Raw genomic sequence first — 13,574 nt, forward strand, 5'->3', positions numbered from 1 at the left:
AGTTGTCCTGTGGGAGGTGTCTATGTTTCCCCTAGTGAAATATGCTTCTAAATCCGTACATTGGTCCTCTAGCCATTCCTGATTAGCAACGTTTATGATAGGGGGAGGCATAAAGTTGCATGGGCGCACTGAGCTCCAAATCCTTGAACAAGGTACTCTCATCACTCAACGCTATCGTTACACTGTACTCCTCCTCCATGTGCATCTCTTCAGGGTGCAATCGATCCTGCCTTCATTTTTACGGGTGACAGTGCACGACCGCATCGGACAGCGCAGGTGGAGTAGCTCGGGCAGCGATAGAATGTTCGACGAATAGACCGGCTCGGCCGTTCCCCCGAATTAAATCCCATTGAGCACGTGTGGTGTGGGTTGGGGAGACTTTCTGCTGCACGTCCATATGCAGCATCTACCGTCCAGCAGTTGTCAACCTCGCTGGTAAGGAATGGAACGCCCTTCCACAATAACTCCTTACTGACAATATGGCCGGCATGGGAGCGCGTTGTAGAACTTTTATTGCCGTCCATTACTAAGAAACATGCTCCGCCTTTTGTAACGTCTAGGGAATCATCGTGAATCGCGATGACTTCAATATAATCATTGTCTCTGAATCGAAGTGTCTTTTCTGTTCGTCTCGCTGCGCATTTCTTTCAGTAACCTTCTGTACTATACGGCAACTGCTCTTTCTACAAATGGTCCAAGTTTCATTGAGTTACACGATATGGACAAAAGTATGGAAGCACCTAAGTACAACACATTACCATGCCTGATATAGTACAGGAGAACCAATGGCATTCAATACGGCTCCCACTCGTCTCGGAACGTATAAGTACAGGTCCTGTATGTTTTTTTAAGGGAGTGTTATGCCATTCCTCCCGCAAATAGTAGTCATTTCAGGTAAAAATGATGGAAGAGGGTAGCGGTCGTAAACTCTTCTCTCCAAAAAAACACCACTAAGGCTCTATAATATTGGAATCTGATGACAGTGGTGGCCGGGGTGGATTTGACAGTTCATCTTCTGGCTCACAAAACCAGTCCTGGATTATGTGAGCGCCAGGAAAGAATCGTGTGTGCACCTAATGTCTTTATTAAGCACACGTTGCACATGCGTTTGTTAATAAACGTTAGCCGTGCGTGGCTCATGTTTGTGCCATCTATTATTTATCTAGCGTACGGCCGCCTGGTCATTTTAATTTCAATTACTGGTGTCACTGAATTGCTGTCTTGCCTGCCCGTGAGTGGCAGCAGCAGTGCGTATCGATGTTAGCCCTGCCATACTGTCTTTGCTGGGAGGCTATTACTTCCCGCTCGTCATGTGTCGTGGAGGGCTGCAGTGAGCTCCGGATAGTCAAGATTCGCCCGACCGTTGCTGACACACAAGGTTTGAGTGGCAGCGACCTTGGTTGGTTGTTTGTCGGTCGTCTGGTTAGACGACATGTGTTTCGTCACCGACCGTCTTTCGGTTTGGTGTGTGTGTCCGCCTGTGATTTGTTCTAGTTGTTCATCAGTGATTCGTTTTACGAGTGTTCGAGTTTCTCGTCGCAGTGTTTCGTCGAACACTGTGTACCCTGTGTCAGTTCGACTGAGCAATGCTTTAAATGCTGTAATGCTGTCTGCGTACTGCAGTAGCCAGTTGGTCGGTTGCGACAGAGCAGCGAGTGAGTGTTTTCTTACCGAGTTGATCCTGTCCGCCATGGCGTGTAGTTCCGCAGCCGTTGCGATGTTCATGTATGTCAGTAGTTATTTTGTCTTGGCTTATTAACACACCAATATTTGAAGACGAGTGTTACTGGTCTCTTCGCATCCCTGGCATTTTGGTTGTAGTGCCGTAGGTTGGTTGGTTCGTCGGCTGTCTGTCGGTTGGGTTGCCTTCCGATTAAGAGATTGTTGGACAGCCTGCCTGTCTCGCTCAAACGGGTGTGAGTGTTACTATTCGAGGCCGACAATTGGAAACTTCTGAGCGCTGTTCCGTGTCTGTCACGTAGTAACTTCCCTGTTTGAGTTTTAGTTACTTGGTTGATGTGTGGCCTTCAGCCGAATCTTCATATATCCTGAATTAATGTTCCTGTCTTGTCCTTTAAGCATAAGATTGTTATACCTCATAGGGAGCTTTCGGCCGAATTTTACCTCAAATCTTTTAAGGCCTTAAGTCGTTAAATTATTGTGTTGATGTGTGGCCTTCAGCCGAGTTTTAATATCTCTTAAATTAAGGTTCCTGTCTTGCCCTTGAGGCATAAGTTTGTGATGCTTTGAGATGGACTTTCAGCCGAATTTTGCATTCAGTCTTTTAAGATAAGGCCTTCTGCCTTTGGGTTGAAACTTTTCTTATTGCTTAATATGCGGCCTCAAGGCAAGTTACATTTAAATTAAATTGCTAAGGCCTTCAGTCTGTTTGATTAAAAATTTAGAAAATATTTTTGGGTGAAACCTCCTGAAGAACCTTGTATTTCAATTTCTTGCTTAGGCCTTGTGTCTTGCATTTTGAGTGTGGCCTTCAGCCGATCTAAAGTTGATGAAAAGAAGTCGATTAAAACTTTGAGTGTTTTGCATCCTTGTTGTAATATTATGTGTATGAACAAATAAAGTTTGTATGTTGAGTGCAACTGACGGGATCTCATTTTGGCCCCTTTCCACAACCTAACCCGCTCTGACCTACTAGCCCAGGCATTTCAAACGTACTTGAATTAAAAACATAAAAGGCCTAACATCAATCTGATGTCTTTGCGTGCCTGCTACAAGTCGGTTTTCGAACGTTGCTGTTGCTCATCACACGGAGCCGTTACTGGTGCCTGTGTGTGCCTGATGTGGTGGCTGCAAAACTAAGTTATTTCTCCTGCATGGGAGGCTGCTCTCCCTCAGAGCCTCGAATCTAAGTCCCTCTGTCACGTAGCGGCATCGAGGGTGTTCTGTCAAGCGTGCTCCATCAGGACGAAGGAGGAGACTACGACCGACTGAGACTGAGAAAGTGAAAGCTGCATTATGCTGCATCTGTGGAGAGTGACCTTTGTTTGACTGTGATCACCAATGATAGTGATTCTTCCGCTCTACTAATGTAGCAGTCTCCCTTCCACACTCATTTCCAACATAATTAACCAGTCGTCGGAGATCAGAAGCAGCCAACCTCTGTCTCCATTATCTGTCTTGTTCTGCGTGTCAGCCAATACGGCCTTCTCCAACTACGCAAAAGCTACTTCTGCTGTCCCACTCCATAATCTATTGACATTAGCCGATGGTAGCTGCTCTTACTATTTCTTAGCCGGGTGAACAATTCATTTAGCTCGGCGCCAGCCTGATGGCTGCGAGTCTATGATCTCAAGCACAAAAGAGCTGGACGCTCTCATCCCAGCCCACCGTATAGGTATTATCTTTGAACTGTGCTGTGCCCAGTGGTTCCCAGAATACATGCTTTCTGCAGGGCACAGAGCAGTATGATACTGCACGCCCTGGCGCTGTATGCTCACGACGCGCCTTCCTGGTGCCAGTGGATACGCCACGTTAAAAACAGTAGCTTTCTGTCATTTACAGCACAAACGCATATGGCGCCTATCCGGCAGAGCTTAGACCACATGCAACATACCGACCTCAGTGCTTCAACCTGACTTCCACTTCATCCACAGTGGTGCGCTTGTCGTTTGTAAAGGACTGTAGCTCCCTAACGGCTCAACACTGGCTCAGTCTCCCCGTGTTCTGTTACACCCTGCTCAACATGGGTTCAACAATATTTTCATTCAAACGAACCTCCAGAATCAGAAATTAATATGGAATTTTAGTCGTTAGATGTGGCAGTCACTGAAGTTAACTTGAATCATACTCTCATTCTCGTTTCTAGTTGTGTATTGATTTAAATTAGATAGGTTTATCTGTTAAGTGGAGTTAGACTGTCTGTGAAAAGAGGCCCTGTAATCTTGGAACCCAGTATTACGATTGGGGGGAGGGGGGGGGGGGGTGGACAAACATTGTACCATGCGATGGACCTAATCAGCCATAATAGTTACATAATGGATTTTTGTTGAGGTGCGGCTTTACAGCTTCATTGTAGATTACCATCAGCTGTTTCTTTTTATGCTCAATGCTACTGTTTTCGATCATTAGACCGTTATCTACCTACATAAAAGTTGTTTGCTTCAAATGTTGTAGTGCCAAGCTTGTTACGCTTTGCCTCGGCTTGATAAAGGTCAACTGGTCGAAACCAGCAACATTGAGCATAAAAAAACAGCTGAAGGGCCATGGATGGCAGTAATGCGCTCTTGCAGAGTTACCATATGACCCAGAGAATATCACAATATGGCTGCTGTCCAAATCAGCAGCAGCACCACCCCACCCCACCCCACTTCCACATCCTTGCACGTTTCACTCTGGACAGCAGGCAGTTTGATTGTAGTTAGGGGACTGCGACGCCAGATGTAGACTCGTCCAGAAGTTAGATACAGTGTGAAACAAGAGTTGTCCGACAACAAGACTTTCTTTCAGTCCTCCGCACCCCACGCTTTTTGACTTCAGCACCACGATTTCGTGTTTACGGAGCTCCCTTCATGTTGTTCACAGGTGCAACATTCAGTACTGTAGCACTTTTACGGCTAACGTCCTCTTATATTTTTCGTCATGATCCTCTTAAACGACGCTATTTCACGATAACTCAACAAACACCTTCGTTCGCTTTGTGATTCAGCGGTTGACGTTCTTCTGCTTTCCCTGTATGCGGTATAAATCTTCGATACGGTGCCTCATGAAGCACCAAACACTTTGGCTACCTTGATAACGGAAACACCGGTCATACGAGCACCATCAATTTCCCCACATTAGAATTCACTGAGCTCCGACGTAAGGCACTGACAATCACACAGATCGCTGTACTGCCGGTGTCGCTCCTGAAGAGATACAACAGCACATCATGCTGGTTACACTGACGTCTGCATTTATGTTCAAGTCTGCACTTCTCGCGCTATTTCGATGTTTGTGTCCACTCGTTGTACAATACTTGGCAGCGACACATAATGTGAAAGTTTCTTTTGTTCTAAAGTTTTTCCCATGAATGTTGCTTGTGTATGAGCACACGTAATCTATCGAGAGAGTAGTTTATTGTTCTCCGACATTGTTGACAGCATTTGGTGAGATTCAGTGACTGTCTTCGAATGTGGACTCGATACGTTCACGAGTGCCATATTCAATGCTATGCAGGATCTCAATGGCCCCATATGACAAGCACACGGGAAGACAGACACTTTGTTCGCTCGGCAGTGCAGCATCGTATAGCCCTGGCAGATAATTTGAGTGAAGGCAAATATCCACTTGGAGAGTGCAGTGACGAATGGAGCAGCACGAACTGTGAGGGCAGTGACCATTGTTGTGGCGCTTCCTGATGCGACAGCAGAAATAGGGGAGCCAGGGTGCGCCCAAGGACAACTCTGGACGCATGATTGTCGCAGCACACTCTTTTCCCAAGAGCCCCGGTTCTGAGTACAACAACTCGATGAACGCGCCCGAGTGTGGGCGCTCCGAGGACATCCAACATTGCTAGATTGCATTCGTGACCATCATACGGGCTCTGCACCTGTTATGATGGTGTGGTGTGATTGTGGATACACAACATTTTCACATCTACTTCGCATAACAGGAAATTTGGATAGGAGCCACTCACTGTGCCCTATCCGTGAGGTCTCCCTTACGTTTTATTTTCAATAAGAAATCGCAAGACTTCGCGCTGCCGGTGCAGCTCAAAAATGGTTCAAATGGCTCTGAGCACTATGGGACCTAACTTCTGAGGTCGTCAGTCCCCTAGAACGCAGAACTACTTAAACCTAACTAACCTAAGGACATCACACACTCTATGCCCGAGGCAGGAGTCGAGCCTCAGACCGTAGTGGTCGCGCGATTCCGGACTTAAGCGCCTAGAACCGTTCTTGCAGCCTGACACACCTCAGTAAAGGACGTTGTTGACTTGACTCTTCGTCCGCACGTTCTCATGATGTCTCAGCTATCCAAAATATCAGGTAATGAGGTGCTGAAATTTGACACCTCATCCCTCGCCAACCACTAAGGTTAATTTGCACAGAATAACCACCTTTTGCAGCGCAGACTAATGAGAATAAAGCAGGAAGAGAGTCAGTATGGTTCTGGAAGGTACCGACAGGGATGTGGAGCCATGCGGACTCCACTACTGTGACCAGCTGCGCTAGGTTTCTTGGTCGAGGACCCATGGCGCGAACAGCCCCATCGGAGTGGTCCCACAGATTGTCGACTAAGCCTAAATCTGAGGGGTGTGGTGGCCAAAGGGTTACGGCAAACTGCTCCTGTTGTTCTTCGAACCACGTACGTACGCTAAGAGGTGTCTGACAAGCTGAATTTTCCTGCTGGTAGATATCATCGTGCCGAGGAAACAGAGACTGCGGATAGCGGTGGACATGGTCCCCAAGGATAGATTTATACCTTTTTTGATCTAGTGTCCCTTCCAGAACGATGAGATCACTCAGAGAATGCCATGAAAACATTCCACAGACCATAATACTCCCCCCAACGGACTGGATCCTTCCGACGATTGTTGCAGGGCCGTACACGCCAAAGACCATCAATCCGAAGGAGCATAAAAGGTTATTCATCTGAAAAGACCACCTCTTGTCGCTCAGTAGACGTCCAGTTACGGGTATTGACGTGCAAATTCCTGCCTACGTCACCGATGAACAGCAGAGGGTGCACAAAGCAGTCGCCTGATATGGAGGCCCAGACGCAACAGGTATTGCTGAACGAGGAGACACTGTTGTTAGCCTCTTGATTCATCCTTGCCGTCAGTTGCTGAACAGTTGCACATTTATTTGCCCGTACACATCTCTGCAGCAGTCGTTCATCTCTGTCATCCACGGTCCGTGGTGCACCACACTAGTCTCGGTGCCTATTTTGGATAGCACCATTTTGTAATGCACGCAAACAGTTCACAGACTTATACGTTTCGGAAATGCTTCCACCTTTGGACCGTAAACCAGTGATCGTGCCCTTTTGAATATTAGGTAAATCGCTCCGCTTCCTGATTCTTCACTGTTACCTGCATCCTCGCGACACGCTTTATGTACACTCCACTGCGAGTGCTGTTGCACATTGATCCCAAAAATAGGCAGTGGTCACATTAATGCGACTCGACTGTGAAAATAAAGCTATTACCTACGTAAATAAATCTATTAGCTGTGGTAAATACGACCTATGATTACGCAAGGCACGAGTCATAATATTAGTGATTCAACTGTGTATCCCTTGAAACGTCCCCTTTGAACAATTTTACATGACTGTCCTTAAACTGACACACAATGTTTTTAGCGCAACGCAATCTGACTTTCAAAAATCCCTACAAAAGAATGGCCCTGACTAACATTAACCTAACGTTTCACAAATCACTTACCTCACAAAAATCTTGGTTACTCGAACTACTGCAATACGGCGAGCGCCATTACTGCCAGCTAAATAAAAGATTCAAACTACTGAAGGCACTAACTACTGATAGGCATAGTTAGCAAATGAAAGATTTTAATCGAGAACAAACAATGTATTTACCTTAATAGTGTTGAAAAATCATAATATACATAGCAGTTCATGACATCCAGTCTTACAAATTTCAAAACTCCGCCATCTCTCTCCCCACATCCACCACTGCTGGCGGCTCACCTCCAACTGCCGAACGCTATGCGCTGGTAACATCCAGCTGCCCAACACTACAAAGGCAGACAACAATGCAAACTAGCCACAGACTGCACACAGCACAGCCAGTGATTTTCATACAGAGCGCTACGTGGCGTTACCAATAAGAAAACATAAACAGCCTACTTACACCCTTTCTTTTCTTTTTCTCTTTCTGTAGACGAATACAATACACAAAGACAAGAACTGTAGTACTCCATTCGAACAGAAGGACGAATTCACTTACTCGTTCCCCATTAATAGTAATGTAATGAAAGGAAAATACCATCCACAATTACGTGCAAGCTTATGAGATACTGATATTTGGAAGAAATTATTACTAGTGTGTAGTCGCATACCGGCGAGGGAATACAAGTAATGAAGGAAAAGGCAATAATTAAAATTTATTCAGGGTGTAATGTACATTCTAAGTTAATATTTAGAGTTTTGTTCCCAGACTGCTCATAACACTCCCCTCTGCTACTGCTCTATACCTTAACCTCAAAACTGGAGGCAGTTTGCAAAACAGAATTATTTTGTTATAGCGATTATGGTATAAAGCAACAGAGCAGTGTTACCCTCTGAGAGGAATTTTGTTATGTTGACCGTGTTGTTCCTAACGGAAGTGGCTTATCGGAAATGAAAGTCAAAATTACGTACATATTGGAATAGTAACAAACAAAATTTTGCCTAGCTATATTGTTTACAGGATAAGGGAAACGGTCGCCAGCCTAATTAGGCAAGAGAAAGATGAATGTTCTCGTTTATGAAAGTAGGTATAAGTAACTATAATGGACAAACACAACCTAGACTTAGCCACACGCGAGTGCAAGGAACTCTGACACACACATGTTTTAAGATTGAAGCTAACAACTGGAGCAGCACAAACTATTTGCAAAAATTATAAGAGATACCGAAACACCCTATTACTTTCAGGGCTTACACAAAATGAATGGTCTTTATAACATTACTCTTAATATGCACTTCTAATACACAAGAGAGAGAAACACTTAGCAATCATGAACATAGTTTTCTATTATTGCAGTTTCCCACTTTTTACTACAGCGAAACGCACTGTTGACAAAATTGCAAGAAACTGACTCACCTTTTAGAATTTACTACTGGCAACAATGTGATCATTTACTCTATAAGCCTCAGTCTTAAGAACTTTTAATTTTGAACTTGGCAACAGCACTTTAGTAAGCAGTTTTAATAGGAATATTTTCCACAAACAACATTTACTTTACTCACCCTCTTGCCACATTAACTTTAACTTTCTTTTTACTAAGTTCAAGAGGCATTAATTAGCAAAACTCTAGGCTTTAATTTCTTTTAGTAAGGACACTCGGATATCACTTTAGCTCAAACGGAGAGGAACCTGAGAGGTGTTATGATGAGGAGAAAAGTCAAGGTTGGTACATAAATTCAGATATAAATTACCTTATATTTCAGCACAATAACACATCCATTAAGCTGATCCTTCACTGTACATCATTATAGTATTACGTTGCAATGATTGCACAATGTGGTGGTAACTGCCTGTTGGTAGGTGGAATTGTAGGCAGAATTGCTGAACTCTGTCATTTCTTGGTGGCGATGATAGATACAAACTCCAGAATAGTTCCAGCTATTTATCCATCCATCCGAGGCCTTGGAAAGAAGCAGGAAAAACCTCTCTCTGAATCAGCACAATATGCACCTTTATAATGGCAGTGCACGGACTCGTAGCTCATCTCCGACTGACTGCTCGTCCCCGACTGACTATCAGTTCCACCTTTTCCACCTAGGCCAACCACAATTTGCGCGCGCTACACAGTTTCGTTCCCGAGGGGAACCACTACACCTTTTACATACGAACTAACTAAGAGCCCTAAGTGAAGGTCAGCAGTTTACATAAGAGCAAACAAACACATTGAATAAAACAGAACATTTTCACATATTGACACTCCTACAAAAAAATTATTCACACAAAATTACAATTATATACAGTAAGTTTTGTTCCCTCCAAATGGGACAAAGACTATAAATTGCAGATACACTACTTTGCATAGAATCAAATCACGACATCAAAGGTTTGACAAAGAAAAGAGTACACAATTTTATGTTATCGATTCAAACACATTTACAAATGATCAACAATGTGACATTAAATAAAGCAAAGGCAAAAAAATAAATAAATCCATACAGTATAAGAGCTGTGGTGTTACACATGCCCCATGTTTCGTTGAAGTTTCCTGTAAGGGATACTTCAAGGAAACATCTATAACACCTAAGTGGTGCTAGCTGCAAAAAATTATAACATCCAACATCAGTTGGGACAAAAAAATACACATATTACAAATATACAGTATATACACTAAGAAGATTCATACATTTCTTCCAAAACATCCTCAAAGTAAAGCATTTACAGTAATTTTCATTTTCAGACTGGTTTAAGAAAACTAATTTTGCATCGTTATACAAGTTATCATTGAGCATATTCATTTCATACACATACAGTTCAAATAACAAATAACAGTACACAAAATAAGCTTCATATTAGTAGAATAGGTATGGCCTTCAAACAAAAAAAAAATATAATACACATATACAACAGCACAGAACATTCTAACTTAATAAAACGGAAATTTGTCTTTCAATGTTTTTAAAGAATGTAACTTTCAGACACACAAGTATAGTCATGATCACAGTACATTTTACAAGTTTCAGCAATTAATGAAATGTTGAAAATTTCGGTTTGCATCCACATATGTACCAATATTTAAACAAACAGCTATGGAAACCTTTTCCAACCGACTCTTTAAATACCAAAGTAGCTTTTCAAGGTTTTTATTTCAAATCTTAAACTTTAAAGCTGCTCTTCATTAATAGCAGTCCAAAATATTTGTTGCACATAAACACACTAACATATTCAGAGCCTATCTTTAATCATCACTGCTGTATTTTTAAAACAAGGCAGTCCAAAACTTTAAGTTATTCCAAACAACCTCGTATCAAAAACATCTACATCCATCTGAATAAGAATCCATATATATTTTATAATAAATTTTCACTGACTTCAGAAAGAATAGTCAGTTCATAACACATTGACCAATAAACCTAACTAAGTTCACTGCTTGCCTCAGCACTAGCAGTCCATGTTACACATTCTGCCCGCTATTGGTTTGGCAGTCTTTGTCTATAAATATTTAGGCACAAAAACACAATTTAGATTAAAAACACTAAAGAAAACATATTTTTAAATTAACACACTGCCCCATCCTCTAGGTTTGGCAGTTCATGACCACTCAACAGCTCCTTGCCCCACAATGGCAAGTCCTTTGGCTACTGCTCAACACAGCATATTTGGTAGCCCTCAACTTCAGGACTGCAGCATTTTCGGTTGTTTTGTCTTGTTTTTCTGCCCAACAGCATATTTTTGAGCAGTTTATTGTCATCAACTCCAAGTTTTCCATCATTATGTCACATCTTTGTTACCAATTGCATTAATGGTATAAAACATAAAATCTGCAACTTTGAAACAGTAATTAGACACTGGCAACAAAATCATTTCTTTTCAAATGACAACATCAGGAAACATATACATTAATCAAGAAAATTTTAAATGACATTTTTGGCATAATGACAATGTTCAGGGGTTATTTGAGTCCCTGATTTGTGGTTTTTCTCCCCACTTTCTTACTCAGTAATGTTTCTTATGAAGTCAATATTCAGTTTAATTATTTTCTCACACATTTAGGTCGTCAGATATGTCAAGATCAGAACAGTAACTTTAAATCCTACTGTAAGTGACTTCTGCCTACTCTTTGTGGCACTGGACACATATATCTCATATCTACTTTACACATATTAATCAAGTTTTTCTCCTCTGTTTTGACACAGAACATTTTTCATCACCGTTCTTACCCATTTCCATACAACCATTTTTAGACATTAATCATATTAGATTACTCACTTTAAACGTTACCTTTATTCACACTTGCATCTTTCTGCATAGAACCATTTATTCATTTACTTTAACTGCATGTTCCTATTTCTTTTTACTGTACCCACTATACTTTCATTATTCCTGGCCATTTTCTAGTGTACCCATATTATTTGTCCATTTACTTGTCCACAAGCAATACACAGTATCGTACATTATTTCTACACTTTTCAGATTATTCTGATAGAGAAGAAGGAAAGAAGATAGTAAAAGTTCTGAATGATGAAGAGGAAGGTTGGCAGCACGAAAAGAAACGGAAGTAGTGCTGGCCACGACTCGGGTCCCTGGTGCTTGTCAGGCACCTGACAATGCAAAGAGTGCATTGTCCCCTGAGGATCAAACAACCCTCATCTGAGGACATGTGCCTTTAAATAAACAACATTATGCAACCATAAGCCCTTTCTGATCTTTAAGTATTTTAAAATTTAATTATTATCTTATGGAGTTCCTTGCACTCTCGTTAAGTTACCATAATCATCATTATTCATAAATTTTTCAGGTTTCTCACACTATATGGCCCTTTCTTCAGAATTAGACTGGCAACAATAAGTATCCAATTAAAATTGAAACAGTTCCTAAGCAGAGTCATACAGTACAGTACAATAAATAAACAACCTCCCCCAAGGTCTCAGGATCAACAAAACAATAATTCACCTTCAGGTAACACTCAGATACAACAATAATAAAGTCATACATTATATTAAAAGAGTATATACATACATCCTGCCCCCAGTCTCTTAATTAACAAGGCAGTCTTTTAGGGTTCATAAAATAGTTACTAAGTCTGGTGGCTTTTTAGGCCTCCTATTTTCTACATCTTTCACTAAGCTATTCAGATCTTGCCAACATTTTGTTTCATCAGGTGGCTTTTTAGGTTTTGGAAATTCAAAATCTTTAGCAAGGTACAACATCTCCTGTTCTGCTATCATTTTATCAGGTGGTTCTTTTAGTTCCTGTAATTCACACTCCTTCAAAACATTTATTAAGGCTTGCCCCAGTATAGTATCATCTGGAGGTTCCTGCAAATTATGCCCGTGTTACAATACTTAATAATTCCTTCGGTTTTGGCCCGTTTTCACTTTCTGTATCTTGCTTTGGAAAAATGTCACTAATTTTCTCATACCCTCTTTCAGTAAAAGTATATTCACTTTCGTTTACACCTGAGAATTCATCTTCACTGGAGTCATCACTACTCCCTTCCTCACCATCAGATTCACTTAAGTACTCGACTTTTGAACAATAGGGAAAGTTTGTATATTCATTCTTATCTGTATTCATATACCCTTCATCATCTGAACTATCATTGATCTCATTTTCGTCATCAGATTCGATCAGTAAGGCAACTTTTAAGCAGTGAGGCAGATTATCACTAGATGTTTCAGCCACTTCGTTTTTTAACTCATTTTCTACACAATACACCTCGTTTGGACAGTCAGACACTTCTGTTATATCACTTTGAACGATTTCGACCTTAACTTCATATTTAGTATAATCCTCATGTACTTCGATAACTTTCGTTCCATTTTCCCCTTTGTTATCATTCTCAGGTAATCGTGCGAAATACATACTAGACCCTTCTGTATTAGAATCATAAAACACCATTCCATCAACAACAATTTTGTCTGCACTGCTTATAATGTCATGTTCACTAACGTCCTCCTTTACATCATTTTCATCTATTTTTAATTGTGCACACGTCTTTTGCGTGGCATATTCTACCTCCCTATCCTCTTAATTCATCATAACCTCCCCCACATCTACGTCTTTTACCTCATACACATCATTAACAGTGCCAATATTTCCCTTTTCACTCGCCTTTTCTGTCTCCCTTTCATTCTTTAATAAAGTCTTTTCGCACGATTCCTAAACTGAGTAATCTTTATCATATGATATATTAACTTTATTTTCGTTTCTACATTCATCTACTACT

The sequence above is a fragment of the Schistocerca piceifrons genome, chromosome 7, assembly GCF_021461385.2.
Source record: "Schistocerca piceifrons isolate TAMUIC-IGC-003096 chromosome 7, iqSchPice1.1, whole genome shotgun sequence".
Taxonomy (NCBI): Eukaryota; Metazoa; Arthropoda; class Insecta; order Orthoptera; family Acrididae; genus Schistocerca; species Schistocerca piceifrons.